General features: G+C 34.8%; 1 long non-coding RNA gene across 2 annotated transcripts in view; it reads left to right on the forward strand.

The window, feature by feature from the left end:
* Positions 1–19,706, forward strand: part of LOC136033276 (uncharacterized) — a 106,600-nt gene that overhangs the window by 22,404 nt on the left and 64,490 nt on the right. Inside the window, exons 3-5 of one of the 2 annotated variants that reach the window (XR_010618898.1) lie at positions 1,090–1,297; positions 10,244–10,371; positions 13,476–13,705. This is a non-coding gene — a long non-coding RNA (uncharacterized LOC136033276). The remainder of the gene's footprint in view (positions 1–1,089; positions 1,298–10,243; positions 10,372–13,475; positions 13,706–19,706) is intronic. The other variant, XR_010618899.1, reaches the window with a different exon arrangement.

The following is a 19,706-nucleotide window of genomic DNA, read 5'->3' on the forward strand; positions in this document are numbered from 1 at the left end:
AATAGTAATTTCAACAAAACCCTGCATTTTATGCGTCAACTTTATGATATTAATTTGTATTTTCTTATCATTCATATAACTTAAATAAAAAAAAAATGCACAACAAATTGTGAAAATATAATTTGGTAGATGGATAAAATAGATTCAAGGCTATTGATTATTAGCAAAACTAACTCGTTAAGTTAAAGGAAAAGTTTCAATCACTTTAAAAAATATAGTAATCAGTCAATGGATCAATGTAGAAAAAAAAAAAACCTACAATGGTAATTATGGGCTATTAAAATATATCAGATTATACACACACATACAGAATATATAGAGACGCCCTACAAGCAAGTACAGTCTTGTTAAAACCTGGTTTTTCATTGCCCCTCTAATTTATTTTAATTAATAGTGAGAAATAAAGGCTCTTTATTGAGAAGCAGTAGTATACTCTGTACTAAAAAGAGTAAATAAATAAAACTACAGAAATAGAGTCTTGGGAGAAAACTCGGATTTGCAAAAAGACGTAGCTCAATCATTAGAAGAAGAAAACACACCTAAATTCTTCGAGTTTGTTCTCCCCCCCCCTCAACACAAAAAAATGTACGTAGAGAATTAGCTAAAAAGTTCAGGATTGTGAGAAAAGCAGACTTCGATCTCGTTTACTATTTATCTAAGTTTAAGATCAAACTCAAAAAGCAATTACAACTTTTCACGAAGTACTGAGTCTTTGCTAGGTAATTTGCTGCTCCTGACGAGTCGTATGGTCCACGTTCATTACCCCATATGATCTTGAAGGCCTTGAACGGATACGGGGCGAGGGAAGTAGGTGATGTTGGACGCCAAGACCAATTCATCCGTAGTGTCTGCAGACTGAACGGACTTAAAGTATGTTCACCATCAGTCAATCCTCATCATCTTATCACTAATGTATTTCTGGTCTGCTTTTTTAAAGTGAGACACTCTTCTTGCTTTATGGAAATGGCCTCAGCATGCAATTGGTACAGCTTTTAGGTATCGTTTCTTATCTCCGCCATTTTGATTTCCGTTGCTACTCAATCTCGAATATTTTTACTTACCCATTTCTAAGTAGGCTCTCCATTTTAGGGTTTGCTTGTTGACGCACCACTGGCCTCTTCGATAGTGGATCCATTCATTTCTTTAAATTAAGACGAGCAGTGCTAAATCTAAAGGAGGAGGAGGAAGCTTGCTGGAGAAGCTTGTCGAAATATCTGCTATTATCTTCTCTCTTTGTTTTAAGAAAAACCTCAAAATCACCCTCGTTTTCCATATTATATTTCCTTGTTTGTGTCAGGTATTTATATTTCTTATCAAATTATTGTATTTCCTTTCATTTGTGTTTATATTTCCTGTCATTTGTATTTCCTATTTTTAATGAAATTTGACACAAGTTTCAGTTTTTTTTTGTAGACCACTACAGAAGGCTGTATTTTGATGCAAGTTTCAGGTTTCTATTCACCAATTTTCAAAATTCAGGATTGTGAAATTCTTTTATTTTTTTTTCAAAATAGTGATTTATACAAAAAACTGCATCTTATGTTAAAATTTTTTATATTAATTTGGATTTTCTTTTGATTCATGCTAATTTAATCTAAAGAAAAGAAAAACATTGTGAAAATATAATTGGCTATTGACTATTAGCAAAATTGACACATTAAGTTACGGGGAAAAGTTACAATCACTTTAGAAAAGACTGTAATCAATTTAATTAATCAATTTAGTAGGGAAACAACCTAACAGTAATTGTGCGTTATTAAAAATATATCAGAGTGTATACAGAAATACAGAATATATATAAACGCCCTACAAACAAGTACAGTCTTGTTCTGTTTGTTTGACCCATCTAACAATGTTTGTTTTCCTTCAGTTTCCACTTTTTACTCTGTCTGATTTTTGCAAACAGAAATCCGTGTACTCAACAGACAAAAATCGATAGATGAAAAACTTTGCTTAAATAATCTACAAGTGGAACAGGAGGACGGGTATACCACAGTTTAGCAATGTTCATACTTATCTCTTTGATATCACATTTGATGACACATTTTTGTCTTAAAAATCAGTAAATGTTTAGAATTAAAAAGGAACGAATATTGCATAAAATATGAAGATCCCAGGTACAAAAATGCTTGAAAAGTGTTGAATTGAAAGAAAATAAATAATTTAATTTGTCAGAAGTTAGTGGAGCAGGAGACTATTGAACCCTTTACAGAGTGTAGTTTAAGCCAATTCATTTTGCCGGGGAAATAAGGTATTTGACAGATGTTAAACTTCAGTATGTTGCTTTTTACCCTGCGTGTTTTTTGAAAATAGAAACCCTTGTTTATACGGGTAGAAAAAAAAAACAAACTAAAATTCCAGCAAAAATGATGAAAATAGGCCCGGACAACATAAGGGCAGGAAGTACTCATCATTTACAATTATTTTTCATTTAGTTTAACGGCTTTCTCTCTGATTTTTTTCAAAGTCCACATCTTTTTTTGGGTCCCCCAATAGGCTAAGGCACCTTAAACACAAGGCTGCTTTCAGGAATGTCGATGGGGATGTTGAACCAAATCTTAACACAATTATTTGATGTAGATTCTCAAAAAAGTGCATCAGCAATGTCTCACGAAAGGCTGTTAGTATTAATGGGAAATTTCAGGGATAATTTGGGGATGTTTAACTAGCAGAAAACACGATATAAATCATTCTTGTCAAAAATGTGTTTCTGCAAGATCTCAGAAGTGGTTGAAGGTATCACTTTGAAATTTTCGTGGAATATTCTAGACATACTGGACTAAATTAAAAGGCATTGTGTACCTCCGGGTGTTCAAATTGGCTTTTGTGAAACCTTAGGAGCGGCTAATGGAAGTAAGTTTGAACTTTCCGGGAATATTTAAGCAAAAATTTAACTCAATCAAAAGACACACTATGTGCATCCAGGTTGCCAAGAGGTCATATTTATAATATTTAGGAATTTTTAAGGGTATTAAATTGAAACTTTTTTGGTATGATAATTAGACCACCGAACAATTTCAAAAGACGCTTTTTGTCCCAGCTCTGTATCACAGGTCGGTTTGTGATACCTGGAATGGCTAAAGGTATCTGAAAATTTCATCGAGTTTTGAAACAGATGCTCTACTAAATGTAGACATTATATACATCACGGTTGTCAAAATGCATATCTGCCGTACTCAGTAACTTCTATGGATATTGAACTTAGACCTTCAGGAAATAAACTCTCTGAGTTCAAGAAGGGTGTTGAACTCTCCCCTAGTGAGGGAGGGGTATCCGAGTTGTCCAAGGGTGCAGCTCATCTTCAACGTCTTGAGAACAGCTAAAGGTAATCAGTTAAAACTTTCGCGGAACAATGAGAGGACTATGGATCTAAATCATAAGGCAATATGTTTATCGTGGTTTTCGAAAAGTTATGTTTGGTTTATCTCAGGAACTTCTAAGAATACTCATTAATCATCAATTATCATCATTTTTGAAATACTAAAACACTTACATACTTGAAAAAGTTATTTGGCACAAGAAGCTTTGCTTGTTATGGGCCATACAGCACAATAATAGAGCACTAAAAGAACCATAAATAATACCCTAAATCAAACAATACATGTGAAATAAAGATGAAGGAGAATAAACACTAGTATACAGTAAAAAAAACAAAATAACGTAGTAATTATAATAATAGAAATAGGTAGAAACCAAGAAATATTAAGTAGAAACTTTTCATGTAATAGTGAGACTGTGGCTGAACAAAATCAAAGCTACTATGTGTATCAAGAATGAAAAAGATGCATTTATAAAATTTGCAATTTACCGAAAACTAGATATATTTTGAACGTTTTACGTTTTATAACGCTCATAAATCCAAAGTTGCCAAAGCTATATATATTGACTGATGTCAATATATACTAAACTATCAGTCCATATTGTTTATTACTTCCCAGTAATTCTGCTTAATGTGATTATTTTCATTTTTTCTTCTGTTTTGACAAATAAAAACATACGAATCGAATTTAAATTTGTTAAGGGCATGATTTATGTTGGTGTAAAGCTTAAATTGTTATTGAACTTTATTTTTTCTCTTTTTTTGTGTAATATAGCTCTACTTTTCTATGAAAAACTTCTTTATTGGTAAAATTAAAAAAGTTAATTTTTCAAAAACAAAACGGATGCTCTCTTGTCACTGCAAATCTTAACATTCATCCCCCTGGTTTTTCTTTAAAGATTTTTTAAAAAGACAATTTGCCCTCCTCTCAACTAAAAGCTTACACAAAATTAATATACCAAAAACCAAATGGATGTTGTCTTGTCACTGATAATATTTTAGCATCTATTCCCAAGTTTTTTCAATTATGATTTTTTTTTATTGCTCTAGTCTTTTCTTTTAGTTTCTACGTACCGTTTGGGCTAAACATGGGACCATTAGGCTGGGCAGGGGTGGGATAAATTAACAACCAACTGAAATAGCATATCGAAAAAAAAAACACGAGAATAGGAATTGATTAGTATGTCAACTTCCCCCTTTGTCAATCATGAATTCTCGCCTTTATTTACCGGAATTGCAGTTGATATGCCGTATCTCCCTATGTCCGTCCATTGCTGTTGCCTTTCGTGTGTCGGTATATTACAAATAACCAGCTCATGTATTTGGGGACCGTTTGCTCTGGTTTGGGACGAAACTTATTTTTTTTTTATTGGTTTTTAATAGTTGAGGCTTTAAAAAGCTTTTTATTATTAAGACTGTTTCTTTCTCCAGAAAAGTTTGAGACAAGTTTTAGTCACTTTGTGCGGTCTCTGTTAGATTTTACTAATGTCGCATACCGCTGAAAAGTATTTAGTTATATTTAGGTTTATCAAAGGAATCTCTCCGTATTACCAAAAAAGCCAAATGGGAGGTGAAAATCTGCATTTTGTATGAACAAGTAGCGGAAATTTAAAATCCTAACTTTCTTAGACTGTCGAAATGATATTTCAAGATTGTGCTGTCACAACGTGGCTGAAAAGCAAAATATTCACTTCTTCTTGATGTCAAAAATTTTTTTTCCAGTCTTGCTATGACATTAAGGTGAAGAAATTTATACCATTACTTTTTTTGGCTGTTTTTTTCATTTTTTTGGGTTTCCTTTTTTTAAAGCAGGGTGTTTTATGGCACTTGGTATGAACCAAGTGACATATAGCAATCGCAAAATCTGTCGGTCCCGGTTTTGCTACTTTAGGCACTTCCAGGTAAGCAAGGACGATGCAATTTGGCAGACGTATCAGGGACCGGACCAGATTAAATTAGAAATAGTCGTTCTCCCGATTTGACCATCTGGGGGGGGGGGAGTGGGTGGCCCGTTAATTTGGAAAAAATTGAAAAAATGAAGTATTCTTATCTTACGAACGGTTGATCAGATCGTAATGAAATTTGATGTTTGGAAGGATATCGTGTCTCAGAGCTGTTATCTTAAATCCTGACTGGATCTGGTGACATTTGGGGGGGGGGGATTGGGAGGGGGAAACCTAAAATCTTGGAAAACACTTAGAGCGGAGGGATCGGGATGAAACTTGGTGGGACAAATAAGCACAAGTCCTACATACATGATTGACATAACCAGAACGGATCCACTCTCTTTGGGGTAGTTGGGGGGGGGGGTTAATCTGAAAAATTAGACAGAATGAGGGATTTTTTAACTTACGAACGGGTGATTGGATCTCAATGAAATTTGATATTTAGATGGATATCGTGTCTCAAAGCTCTTATTCAAATCCCAGTCAGATTTGGTGACATTGGGAGGAGTTGGGGGGGGGGGGAAACCTAAAATCATGGAAAACACTTAGATTGGAGGGATCGGAATGAAACTTGGTGGTAAAAATAAGCAGAAGTCATAGATACGTGATTGACGTAATTGGAACGGATCCGCTCTATTGGGGGGGGGGTAGGGCTAATTCTGAAAAATTAGAAAAAATGACGTATTTTTAACTTACGAAGGAGTGATCGGATCTTCATGAAACTTCATATATAGAAGGACATCGTAACTCAGGTCTCTCATTTAAGTCTCAAACGGATCCAGCGTCATTGGGGGGGGGGGTAGTTGGGGGGACTGGAAATCTTAGAAAATATTTAAAGCGGAGGGATCAGGATGAAACTGGATGGGAAGAATAAAAACCTGTCTAAGATACTTGACTGACATAACCGGAACAGATCTGCTTTCTTTGGTGGAGTTGGGGGGGGGGGGGGGGGTAATTCGGAAAAATATGGCATTTGTCACTTACGAACGGGTGACCAGATCTTAATGAAATTTGATATTTAGAAGGATCTTGTGCTTTACAGCTCTAATTTTAAATTCCAACCAGATCCTGTGACATTGGGGGGAGTTGGAGGGGGAAACTGGAATTCTTGGAAAACGTGAAAATTGGGGTATTTTTATCTTACGAATAGGTGATCGGATCTTAATGAAACTTGATATATGCATAAAAGGATCTTATGTCTCAGATGCTCCATTTTCGACTCGAATTGAATCAGGGGACATGGGGCTTGGAGGAGGGAAACATAAATCTTGGAAAACGCTTAGAGTGGAGAGATCGTGATGAAACTTGATGGGAAGGATAAGCACAAGTTCTAGATACGTGATTGACATAATTGGAACGGATCCGTTCTCTTTGGAGGAGCTGGGGGGAGTTAATTTGAAAAAAATTAGAAAAATTGAGGTATTTTTATTTTAAGAACACGTGACCGGAGCTTAATGAAATTTTTTATTTAGAAGGAATTCATGTCTCTGAGCTCTTTTTTCAATTCTCGACCAGCCCTGTTAACATTGGGGGGAGTTGGAGGGGGAAATCTTGGAAAACGCTTAGAGTGGAGGAATCGGGATGAAGCTTGGTGGATAGAATAAGCAAATCTCCTTGATTCGTGATTGACGTAACCGTACTGGATTCGCTCTCTTTGGGGGAGTTGGGGGGAGGGTTTCAGTGATTTGGCGAGTTTGGTGCTTCTGGACGTGCTAAAACGATGAAAATTGGTAGGCGTGTCAGGGAGCTGCACAAATTGACTTGATAAAGTCGTTTTCCCAGATTCAACCATCTGGGGGTCTAAAGGGTGAGGAAAAATTAGAAAAAATTAGGTATTTATAACTTACGAGTGGGTGATCGGATTTTAATGAATTTTGATATTTAGAAGCACATCGTGACTCAGAGCTCTTTTTTTAAATCTTGACCGGCATTAAGCCTCTGATTTTCATTTTAAATCAATCTTTTGATCCTTAGAATTTTGTTGGAGTTCATACCATATTAGCTCTTGGCTCTTAGCTCTTCTTGCCTCGTCACAAGTGCCATAAGAGCTCTTAGCTCTTATTTTTTCAACAATGTTGTTTTTTAGGGGATTTGTATAATAGAAAGTAAATGTAGTAGAAGTGCAAAAATTATTAATTTGAGTTTTGGATTTTGGTGAGGAAATGGTTGCCACTTTACTGCCTATTTTCATCTAATTAAAACTCGGCATTATATGACATATCACCTCCTCTGTTCATCCTAAAACATTAAAATAAAGGCCAAACTCTTTAGAACTTTAATAAAAATTCGTACAAGTATATACTTAAAACTAAGTATACGATTCGAAATACTCCTGCCAAGGTCGGAGTAACCATTTAAGAAAAAAAAACTTTCGAAAAAATGTTTATAAAAGAAGGTAAATAACTTCGTGTTAATTCTTTTTATCTAGCTTGTATAGATGGGTCTCTGAATTCTCATTTTGAATCAGAAGAATGGCATTGATTTTTTTTACTCACAACATTTACTAATAAAATGTTAATAAAATGTTTCTTGCGCACTTTCATTTGAAAGAGACTAATTTCTAATGGTTTTTATTGCACTTGGTTATTTACCAAGTGACACATAGCGATTGCAAATTCTGTCGGTCAGTTGGACCCAGTTATGCTAGTTTAGTTACATCCAGATAAGCTAGGACGATGAAATTTGGCAGGCGTATCTGGGACCAGACCAGATTAAATTAGAAATAGTCGTTTCGACCATCTGGGGGTGGGGAATGGGGGACGGCTATTTCAGAAAAATTAGATATTTTTAACTCACGAACGGGTGATCAGATCTTAATGAAATTTGAGATTTAGAAGTATATCGTGTCTCAGAGCTCCTATTTTAAATCCCGACCGGATCTGGTGGCATTGGGAGGGGAGTAGGATGGGGAAACTTAAAATCCTGGAAAACGCTTAGAGTGGAGGGATCGGGATGGAAATTGGCGGAAAAAACATACACAAGTCCTAGATACGTGATTGACATAACTGGAACGGATTCTCTCTCTTTGGGAAAGTTGGGGGGAGGGTTAATTCTGAAAAACTAGAAAAATTAGGTATTTTTAACTAACGAAGCAATTATCGGATCTTAATAAAATTTCATATTTAGAAGGATCTCGTAACTCAGATCTCTTATTTTAAATCCTGATTGGATCCAGTGTCATTGGGGGTAGTTGGGGGGGGGACCGGAAATCTTGGAAAACGCTTAGACTGGAGAGATCAGTCTGAGACTTGGATGGAAGAATAAGCACAAGTCCTAGATACGTGATTGACATAACTTGACTTAATACACTCTGTTTGAGAAAGATGGAGGGGGTTTTTAATTCGGAAAAATTAGAACTCATGTTTGAAAGCTCTTATTTTATATCGCGGCCAGACCTGGTGACTTTGGGGGAAGTTGGAGGGGGAAACCGGAAATCTTTGAAAACGATTAGAGTGGCGAGATCGGGATGGAATTTATAAAATATCATAGATACGTGATTGACATAACCCGATTGGATCCGCTCTCTTTAGGGAAGTTAGGGGAGAGGGGTCCAGTACTTTGGCTAGTTTAGTGCTTCTGGACGTGCTAGGACGATGAAAATTAGTAGGCGTGTCAGGGATCTGCACAAATTGCTTTGATAAAGTTGTTTCCCTCGATTCGACCGTTTGGTGGTGGTGGTGGGGGGCTAAAGGGAGAGGAAACATTTAGAAACAATGAGGTATTTTTAACTTACGAGTGGGTGATCGGATATTAATGAATTTTGATATTTAAAAGGACCTCGTGTCTCAGAGCTCTTATTTTGAATCCCGACCGGCATGAAGCCTCTGATTTTCCTTTTAAATTAATCTATCGATTCTTAAAATTTTGCTAGAGCTGATGCCATATGAGCTCTTGACTCTTTCGACCTCGTCACAAGTGCCATATGAGCTCTTAGCTCTTGTTAAAATCATGCTGGTAATCCCCTCCATAAATAATTGCCCAACAAAAGGGCATTTTTCAGCAAAGGTTTTTTTTTTTTGGGGGGGGGGGAGGTATAAACGAAACTTTTAAAATTGTGTCAGAAATGTGAAATTGATATGTACTCCCTTATGATTTCTGAGTAACCTGCATTAGGCTGGACTCTTATTTGCTGGATGGGGTTGGAGTAGCTTAAATACATTTGGTATGTTTTTTTGTGGGGGGGGGGGGTAATTTTTTTGGTTTTCTTTTTTAAAAAATATTTTTTCTAGTTTTTTTTTTATCTTTTCTTTCACAATTCTTGCTGTTCCATTTTTCCGATTTCGTATTGCTTTCGCTTTTATTCTTTTGTTGTGCTAATATAAATGAATGAATAAATCTTAAAACGATCTCAGTAAAAATTGAATATGCAATTGATCTTAAAACAAACAAAAATATTTTACTGTTGTAGCATAAATGAATCCCAAAATAAACAGGAACTAAATAAACAATAATAGTAAACAAACATACTACATGCATTAAGATAAGTGAATAAATAAGCCTTAAAACGAATAAGCCTTTAATTAAATATGCAAATCAAGATTGAAGCGAACAAAGATCAGCTCAAACAGGAGTATGGGTACTGCCTCCTACCCTAATAGCAAAATCCTAAAACCTTCTGCGTCATTGAAAAAAAAAATTCAGTTGCTTTAAAATAAAATTTTGAACTGATTGGCTTTTCAGTTGCCATCACTATATATCAATTATTTAGTTTAACCTTATTTCTTTCGAAGACCGTTCACAAGAAATTTGGTTTCACTACAAACAAGAATTTTGCTACTGCTTCCTTTCCTACCTGTAAAAATCTAAAGCCTACTGCGTCATTGGAATAAAGTTTAGAATAAAGTTTTGAGTACATCCTATGCTACATCATACTGCTTTATGGAAGAGCAGAAACGAGCTAGAGTTTTTGAAAATTTGTTCTGGTGGACTGTTATCTTGCCTCCTAATCATATTTTAGTGTGATATTTTTTATTTACAGGGAGCTTGCGTTAATAGACCTGAAGGGCCAAACAATTATGACGAAGTATTACAATCAGACATTTGGAATGGCTGTAAATCTATACACCGATCAAATTTACTTTTGAATTAGATCGAGAGAAAAGGAAGGTAAGTTTTAAAGCCCAATCACTGTGATATGTCACCAATTTTCTCTGTAAGAGAACTAGATTTATAGAATTTACCAGACTAAAATATTCTAATGGGTGCCAGTCAAAGGTCAGTGTTGATAAAATCTTATATTGACCGGGCCTTTTGGGTTTTTGTTTTAAAATCTATTGTTATCAAACATGTTTGGATAACTTAATACAGAGAATAGTTAAAACTGAAATATTAAGAGAAATGACAAATTTTAGAAACATTTTCAAATTTAATTCAAAATAACTATATTTAAAACAAAATTTAATTATCATGTTTAAAGTAATTAAATTCTATTTAAATCTTTTTTAATTAGAATTTCTGAAATTGACTATTAAGTTAAGTGATTGAAATATCAAAGGCGAATGTACACTGTAGTAATTTTGCAGTCAGACAAATAAGTAAATAATCTGAGTCATTTCAGATTAAACTCTTCCTTATAAATGGAATTTGTCCATTTGTTGGAATTTTTCTGAAAAATACAATATACGTTATTACTTGATTTGCAATATGTTCATAAGTCATATCGATCTAAATATATGCTCTGAAAATTTTTTACGCTTAAAGTGATTTTGTGATTTTGATAAATGAAATATCCACTTGATATTTTCGTGATATAATGTTTGTATCGCACATTTTAATTTTTTTTTTGTATTGTGTCTTTTTTTTTAGGAATAGAATCTTTTTTTTAATCTACCACTTTACTTTAACTCTTCTTCACTAGCTTTTAATAATAATAATTGGTTTACACCCTCTTTGCAGGCATGAAATGCACTTAGAGGAATACAAAAATACTGAAAAATCAAACAAAAATGAAAACAATAAACAAGAAAAAGCTCAAGAAAAAAATAAAATCTCAGCTACTTAGAAAACACGATGAAGCTTTTATGTAACCAGTCCTTCTTATTTGGTTTATCCGTTCTTTTTTGTACCAACCCTTTGCTTTAGTTTTTCTTACAGAAAGGTTTTCCGATTATTGGCTATTTCCAGATCATCTTTCTTATAGAACCTATTTGAATATTCTTAATTTTTTTTTGTATAGCTACGAGTGGTTGACACTTATTGTCTGTATAGACGTAGTCAATAGGGGTCGATTCTGAAAGTTGGCAATATATTTTGGGTTTAGGTATAATTTTTTAATACCATCATATAAACTCACCAGCTTCTATTACGTGAATCTTTTTTTTGCTATTGTTTTTTTTTGGCTGATTCTTACCTTATTTTAACGATCTCCTTTGAATCCTGTTTACCAGTTTCTAGTATGTCTATATGTTTTTCGCTCCATCTTCTGTTTCATGATCCTTTAAGGTAGTATCAACCGGAGTAGATTTTCCCGGAATATCCGTTAATTAGGATAAAGTTTTATAGAGCTTTTTTTCTTTTCTTTTCGGGGGTTTTGAAGATGGAGACCTGTAAACCTCCAACTGAGGCTTTTTGATAAGGATAATTCGATGGCTTGTCTTGTTGTATCCATTTATTTTTATTATTATTATTATTGTCTCTTTGAGCCGAAAGTGACGATTATAGGACAAAAGAGCACTTTGCTCTGGCGTGACCTATATTGTTATCTAAAGATATATCTAGGCTTTTTATTCAATACGAATTGAAATGTCTTCCTCTGGTATTCAATATTGACTTGTTCAATGCGGTCACCCATTGAAAAAAAATAAAAAGAAGTTCGTTAGGTAATTTCTTTGAAGATTTCTGTTAAAAAGAAGACATTTTTTACTAGTATGGGCAATGGTTTCCTCTTAAGTGGATCGCAACCAAGGTTTCTGCAACCAAGAAGAGGTCAAGAATGCTCAACTTCTTAATATCGTAATTTTCTTTTCCAAAAACTTTTCCACAGAAAACATAGTATTTAGTATGAGGTCATGGTTAATACTTGTTAAAAAAAATAATCGGTTTTTCATTTATAGTATTGATTGATAAACTATTAGTACCCCGAAATTGAACCCCTGTACACGCTTGGGAAGCGAAATCTAAGATTTTTCTAAAAGGTCCTATACCTTCGGAGAATAAAATGGGGCATCTTTTTTGTTTATATTTAGAATATAAGGTATATCATACTTATAAGCTGTACTATACATCTACAATAAAGATGTAAACTTGAAAATATAAAGTATATTTTATTTAAGAACATAGAGGATTCTTTCGCAAATGATTAATAAACATTAATTTTTAGTAGGAATCGCAAGTATAAAGGTAGTTATTTGGAGCTGGGTGTGTCCTATGAGCTCTATTTAATGGTCAGCGACCCAAAATGGCTAAACATAGTTGTTGTTTGTGCTTTTCCTAATTTTACTCATTAAATGGTTGTTCTATAGCTATTTGTTTTTATGTGACTTATATATTTGGATTTATGCATGAATATATGTATATATATATATATATATATATATATATATATATATATATATATATATATATATATATATATATATATATATATATATATATATATATATATATATATATATATATATTTATATTTATATATATATATATATATTTGTATGTACATATATTTAGGTTATATATTCATATGTTCTATAGTATATATGTGTTTTGCTGAAATAGTAAATTTATGGTACATTATTAATTACATATGGACGGAAAATCTAGCAGCCAAGTCCAGGGGAGCAAGAAATTTGTAGTTGAGGGCTCTTGAGATACAGTTCTATCGAAAAGCAATCATAGACGTGTTTTTTTTGCTTTCCTGGGTTTTGCCTTAAGACTCATATTTGTCTTAAGGCAATAAAGGGGAAGAGAGAGGAAAAAAGTTTTCAAATTACCATTCAAATATCCAAATGGAATAATCGCAAAAAGATTTTGAATTATTACGAAGTTTTTTATTATTGCATTATATTATTGTTATGTACATTATTAGTGCTATTATTATTGTTGATATTAATGATTTTTTTAAAGTTGTTTATTTGAATCACCAAATTAAACAAGTGACTATATCAAATTGCTAATTAAGCCATTGATCCCTCAGATCTATAAAAAAAAACCGTTCCTTATTTTTAGAAGTTTGTTTATAATGTATCTTTATTAAAGCAGGATCTTTTTTTCAGGTAACATTTGCTGAATATTTTAAACTTAATTATCAGATAAATATTGGGGTCATGAACCAACCACTTTTAGTGTCAAACCCAAAGAAAAAGGATCTCCGTCGTGGGCAGCGAAATCTTGTAAGAGGTATTCCAGAATGAAGCTTCCTAACAGGATTAACCAATGAAATGCGTGCCAATTTGGGTCTTATGAAAGATGTAGGAAACCTCAATCGACTAATCCCTCAAAAAAGGTTTGAAAGCTTGTTTGTGTTCTCGTAACGCTTCAGGTCTTCAGGTAGCGCACAATTTTAACATTAAGGAGTGAAACTAGCTGACTTCTCGATTCAATTTAAGTGAATTTAGTTTCCAATTCATAACAAATTAAGACTTTTCCGTTTTGTATGCAGATATCAAGTCACTGTAGTGTGAAAAAGAATGTGCGTATTGTTTTTACAATTTGTTTATTTGAATCACACTAACGGTTTCAGTAGTTTAATTTAAATAATGGATTTTAAGTAAAATTTTTTTATCGGATTGAATATATTTATATTGGATTTAAATGCTTTTATGAAAAATAATAATAATATAAAATAGATTATTTAGAATAAATTCTTTAAAATTAATTTTTTTATCTAATAGAATTGATATTTTAAAGCCCATTGGCAGGGAAGATAAGCTGGGGTCTAAATATGACAAACAGAGGAAACTAAATTGTATATCGGATTTTGAGTAGGTCTGACATGTACCCATTTCGGTTACGTGGAGCTTGAACCGTTTTCTGTTCAAACTGTAATAGTCAAGTAAGGAACAATAAGACCTTTTGTGCAAGGCTAGACGAATAATTGAAGTCTAGGGGATAATGAAATTTGCCGTTTGGGGCTGTTGGGGTAAATTTCTTATGAAGCTCACTCTTAGACATGCTTTTCTGTTTTCCTTGGTTTTGTGTTTCCGTCGTTGTATTTACTTCTTTCCTTGGTTGAGCTACAAATACAAAATAAATCCCCCCCCCCTATAAGACGTTTTATTCTCTCCTACTCTCCACTGCCTCTTCCAAAGTAGCCAAAATATACATATGCAACCTTGTCCATTTCAAGTTATTTCCTGATTTTGATGAAAATTGTGAAATTTTTCATTATGTTTTGGTAAAATTGACTGAATATTGTTTAAGATTTTCCTATGAAAGCCGGTTACACCAAATTTGTTACACCTTGCGATCATCTAAGCGAATTGAAAAAGACGTAATTATAATTATTATAGAAATTTGCCAGCCGTATCTATTTTTTTTTTTCGGAAGTTTTCATGTAACTTATGCTAAAGAGTACAAGTAAACTGGGGCTAGCATCAGGAAAAATCACCAACACCATCTAATATTTGTTGTTTCTTGACATATTTTTCATACTTTTGTATTGTTCTTTCTTATGCAAACTGAGATTTGCAACTTGCTAATTCATTAATTTTTGTTATTGCAACTAAAAAAATAAAAATAAATGCTGCTCTTGGCGTGTTCTTTTTTTTCTTTTACACTGACGTCAATATTTAATCTTAAAAGCAACCCATTTCCTTTGAAGTAACTTGACGTACCCATCTGACATGGATCTGACAAAGGACATAGCTAAAGAATTTTTTCTTTTCCAATGTAACAAAAAAGGTAGCTCGTTGTAATCTTATTGGTAAGCTAATCTCATTAAGATTTAATCAGTAGTTTTTCGTCAGTCATACTTAAATTGTGAAAAATGATAGCACATAGCTAAAAAATGCTGATAAATTTGCTGCACAAGCTGCTACTTAAGTACGGCCCGCAAGATGATTTTTAAAATATCGAATGCTCTTAACAAGAAGAAATTCATAATGGAACAAATAATTGAATCTCACAATTCCAAATGACTATTCCTAGACGTACCCTCTCCCCTTCTCCTGTTCGCAAAAGTTGAGCTTCGCCAAAAATAGTTTAATGCTCTCACTCTTCATAATAGAACCATTTATTAACTCGATGTTTTATAATAGCTGATTACAAATATATTTGCTGAATAAGGTCCAATAACTATACTTTTGGTATAGTCTTTGGGAAAAGGGCTAAAGCTACACAACTTGGTCCTACAAGAACAAAATGATTGAATTCGATCATCGGCTGCCGTTCAGTTACTAGCGGGTTAGACTGAATCAGAATGGCAAGGGTTCATTTCCTTAATCAGACATTTTTATTTCAATCATGGTTTTCTTCCTTATATATGATTATTTTTCAGCTAATTCCCTATTTTTGTTATTTTTTTGTGAACTGTGAAATGTTTAATACACTATTTTTGGAATACATTACGCCCCAGACCCCAACCTCTTGCTATTTAGGGGTTGGAGAAGTGTAGGCATATGGTTATGAAACCCCTCAAAGTTGTATCCTCAAAGGAGGATTAATTATTGTTATATTTATTTATTCATATTTTTTCCTTTTTTTTACTATTTAATTGACAGAATCAACCATTTGTAATTTATATAGAGAAAACTTAGCACTAAGAGTCTATTACCAGTTTTATGGCACTTCGTGTTAACCAAGTGACATATAGCGATCGCAAATTCTGTCGGTCTATCTGTCTGTCCCGGTTTTGCTACTTCAGGCACTTCCAGGCAAGCTAGGACGATGAAACTTGGCCTGTGTACCAGGGACCGGACCATATTAAATTTGAAATAGTCGTTTTCCTGATTTGACCATCCGAAGGGGGGGGGGGGAGTGGGGGCTCGGTTAATTCGGAAAAATAGAAAAAGGAAGTATTTTTAACTTACGAAGGATTGATCGGATCTTAATGAAATTTAAATTTTGAAAGGATATCGTTTCTCAGAGCTCTTATTTTAAATCCTGAGTGGACCCGGTGACATTGGGTGGAATTGAAGGGGAGGGGAACCTAAAATCTTGGAAAACGCTTCGAGTGGAGGGATCGGGATGAAACTTGGTAGGAAAAATAGGCACAAGTCCTAGATACATGATTGACATAACTGGGACGGATCCGCTCTCTTTGGGTTAGTTGGAGGGGAGGGTTAATTCTGAAAAATTAGAAAAATGAGGTATTTTTAACTTACGAAGGAGTGATAGGATCTTAATGAAATTTGACGTTTGGAAGGATATAATGTCTCAGAGCTCTAATATTAAATTTCAACCTTATCCGGTAAAGGGGATGATGGGGGAAATGGGGGGGGGGGTGGAACCTAAACTCTTGGAAAATGCTTAGAGTGGTGGGATCGGGATGTAACTTGGTGGGAAAAATAAGCACAAGTCTTTGATACGGTATTGACATAACTGGAACGGATCTGCTCTCTTTGGAGGAGTTTTAACTCTAAAAAATTGGAAAAATTGAGGTATTTTTAACTTGCGAAACAGTGATCGCATCTTAATAAAATTTCATATTTAGAAGGACCTCGAAACTCAGATCTCTTATTTTTCATTCCGACCGGGTCCAGTGTCATTAGGGGGGGGGGGGGGGAGGGAAATCCTGGAAAACGCTTGAAGCGGAGAGATCAGGATGAAACTTGGTGGAAAGAATAAGCACAAGTCCAAGATAGGTGACTGACATAACCGGACCGGATCCGCTCTCTCTGGTGGAGTTGGGAGGGGGGAGTAATTCGGAAAAAACTGGTAAAAATAAGGTATTTGTAACTTACGAACGGGTGATAAGATCTTAATGAAATTTTATATCTAGAAGGATCTTGTGCTTTAAAACTCTCATTTCAAATCCCGACCATATCCGGTGACATTGAAGGGAGTTGGAGGGGGAAGCCGGAATTCTCGGAAAACGTGAAATCGAGGTGTCTTACGAATAGGTAATTGATCTCAATGAAACTTGATATATAGAAGAATCTTATGTCTTAGATGCTCAATTTTCAATTGGAATCGGATCCGGGGACATAGAAGGTTGGAGGAGGAAAACAGAAATCTTGGAAAACGCTTAGAGTGGAGATATCAGGATGAAACTTGATGGGAAGAATAAGCACAAGTTATAGATACGAGATTGATAAAATTGGTACGGATCCGTTCTCTTAGGGGGAGCTGTGGGTTGTTAATTTGGAAAAGTTAGAAAAATTGAGGTATTTTCGAATCCCGACCAGATCTGTTGACATTGGTGGGAGCTAGATGGGGAAACCAGAAATCTTGGAAAATGCTTATAAATGTCGTAGATATGTGACTGACGTAACCGGACTGGATGTGCTCTCTTTGGGGGAGTTAAATAGTGGGGTTCACTGCTTTGGCGAGTTTGGTGCTTCTGGACGTGCTATAACGATGAAAATTGGTAGGTGTGTCAGGGAGCTGTACAAATTGACTTGATGAAGTCGTTTTCCCCGATTTGAACATCTGGGGGGCTGAAGGGAGAGGAAAAATTAGAAAAATTGCGGTATTTTTAACTTGCGAGTGGGTGATCGGATCTTAATGAATTTTGATATTTAGGACTTCGTGACTCAGAGCTCTTATTTTAAATCCTTACCGGCTTTAAGCTTCTGGTTTTCCTTTTAAAGCAAAGATATTGATTCTTAGAATTTTGCTAGAGCTCATACCATATAAGTTCATGGGTCTTGGCTCTTCCAACCTCGTCACAAGTGCCATATGAGCTCTTAGCTCTTCTCAATATCTGTGATATTTTTCTGGTCGTCAGGTTACTTTCCAAATTTTTCTTGATTAATGCTATTCCACACCTGCATGTCTAGATTTTGGGTGGGTTTTTATCAGGGGGGGGGGGATGTTTAGTGATATTAGCTAAACATACCAAAATATTGCTAAGGTCTTTAAAACCTTAAAAATCTTCTTAAGAAAAATAGTTACTCTTTCTTAACTGTCGAGTTTGCCCACTGTCGAGCGACATTAAAACTTAAAACGAACAGAAATTACGTCGTATATGAAAGGGGCTGCATCCTCATCAACGCCTCGCTCTTTACGCTAAAGTTTGACTCTTTCTCTAAACTCAACTTTTTAAAACAGTAAAAAACTTTAGCGTAAAGTGCGGGGCGTTGATGAGGAAGCAGCCCCTTTCATATACGAAGTAATTTCTGTTCGTTTTAAGTTTTATTGCCGCTCCTTACTTTCCGTTAAAAAACTTTTTTTTTTTATTTAATTTCTGAAAGTTTTTGAATCAATGCATGTTTTGATTTTTGCTCTCCGCAGATGAATAATTAAAACTACTTGACTGACATAATTGGACCGGATCCACTCTCTTTGGTGGAGTCGGGGGGGGGGGGGGAGAGGAATAATGTGGAAAAATTAGAAAAAAATTAGGTATTTGTAATTTACGAACAGTTGATCATATCTTAATGAAATTTGATATTTAGAAGGATTTCGTGCTTTAGAGCTCTAATTTTAAATACCGACCAGATCCTGTGACATTTGGGGGAGTTGGAGGGTGAAACCGGAATGCTTGGAAAACATGAAATCTTTATCTTATGAATAGGTGATCGGATCTTAATGAAGCTTGATATATAGAAGGATCGTACGTCTCAGATGCCCCATCTTCGACTCGAATCTGATCTAGGGACATAGGAGTCCCGGATCAGATTTTCATAATCTTGGAAAAAGCTTACCTGTTCTCTTTGGAGGAGCTAGGGGGGTTAATTTGGAAAAATGAGAAAAATTGAGGTATTTTTAACTTAAGAACGGGTTACCAGATATTAATGAAATTTGATATTTATGCGGAAATCATGTCTCAGACCTCTTATTTCAAATTTCGACCAGATCTGTTGACATTGGGGGGATTTGAAGGGGGAAAAAGGAAATCTTGGGCGAAGCTTAGAGTGGAGGAATCGGGATGAAACTTGGTGGGTAGAATAAGCAAATGTCAGGGAGCTCCACAAATTGACTTGATAAAGTTGTTTTCTCCGATTTGACCATCTGGGGGGCTGAAGGGAGAGGAAAAATTAAAGAGGTACAAAAACTGTACCAATTGCTCGCTGAGACCATTCCTAGAAAGCATGAAGAGTGTCCCACTCCAAAAGAAACAGAACTGAAAGATGTCGAACAGACTTTAAGTCTTTTCGGTCTTCAAACACTACAAACGAATCGTTCCTGGCCTCTTGCATCACCTACTTCTCCCCTTCTCCTAGGCGCCCAGGGCTTTCAAGAACATATGGGGTTATGAATGTGGTTCACACGACCGGTAAAAAGTTGCAAATTACCTAGAAAAGATTGATAAAACAGTGAACGAGATCGAAGTCTGTTTTTCTCACAACTAGCTAATTCTCTGCGTATTTTTTTGCCGCTTTTGAACCCATTGCTATTTTTTT

The sequence above is a fragment of the Artemia franciscana genome, chromosome 11 (assembly GCF_032884065.1).
Source record: "Artemia franciscana chromosome 11, ASM3288406v1, whole genome shotgun sequence".
Classification (NCBI taxonomy): Eukaryota; Metazoa; Arthropoda; class Branchiopoda; order Anostraca; family Artemiidae; genus Artemia; species Artemia franciscana.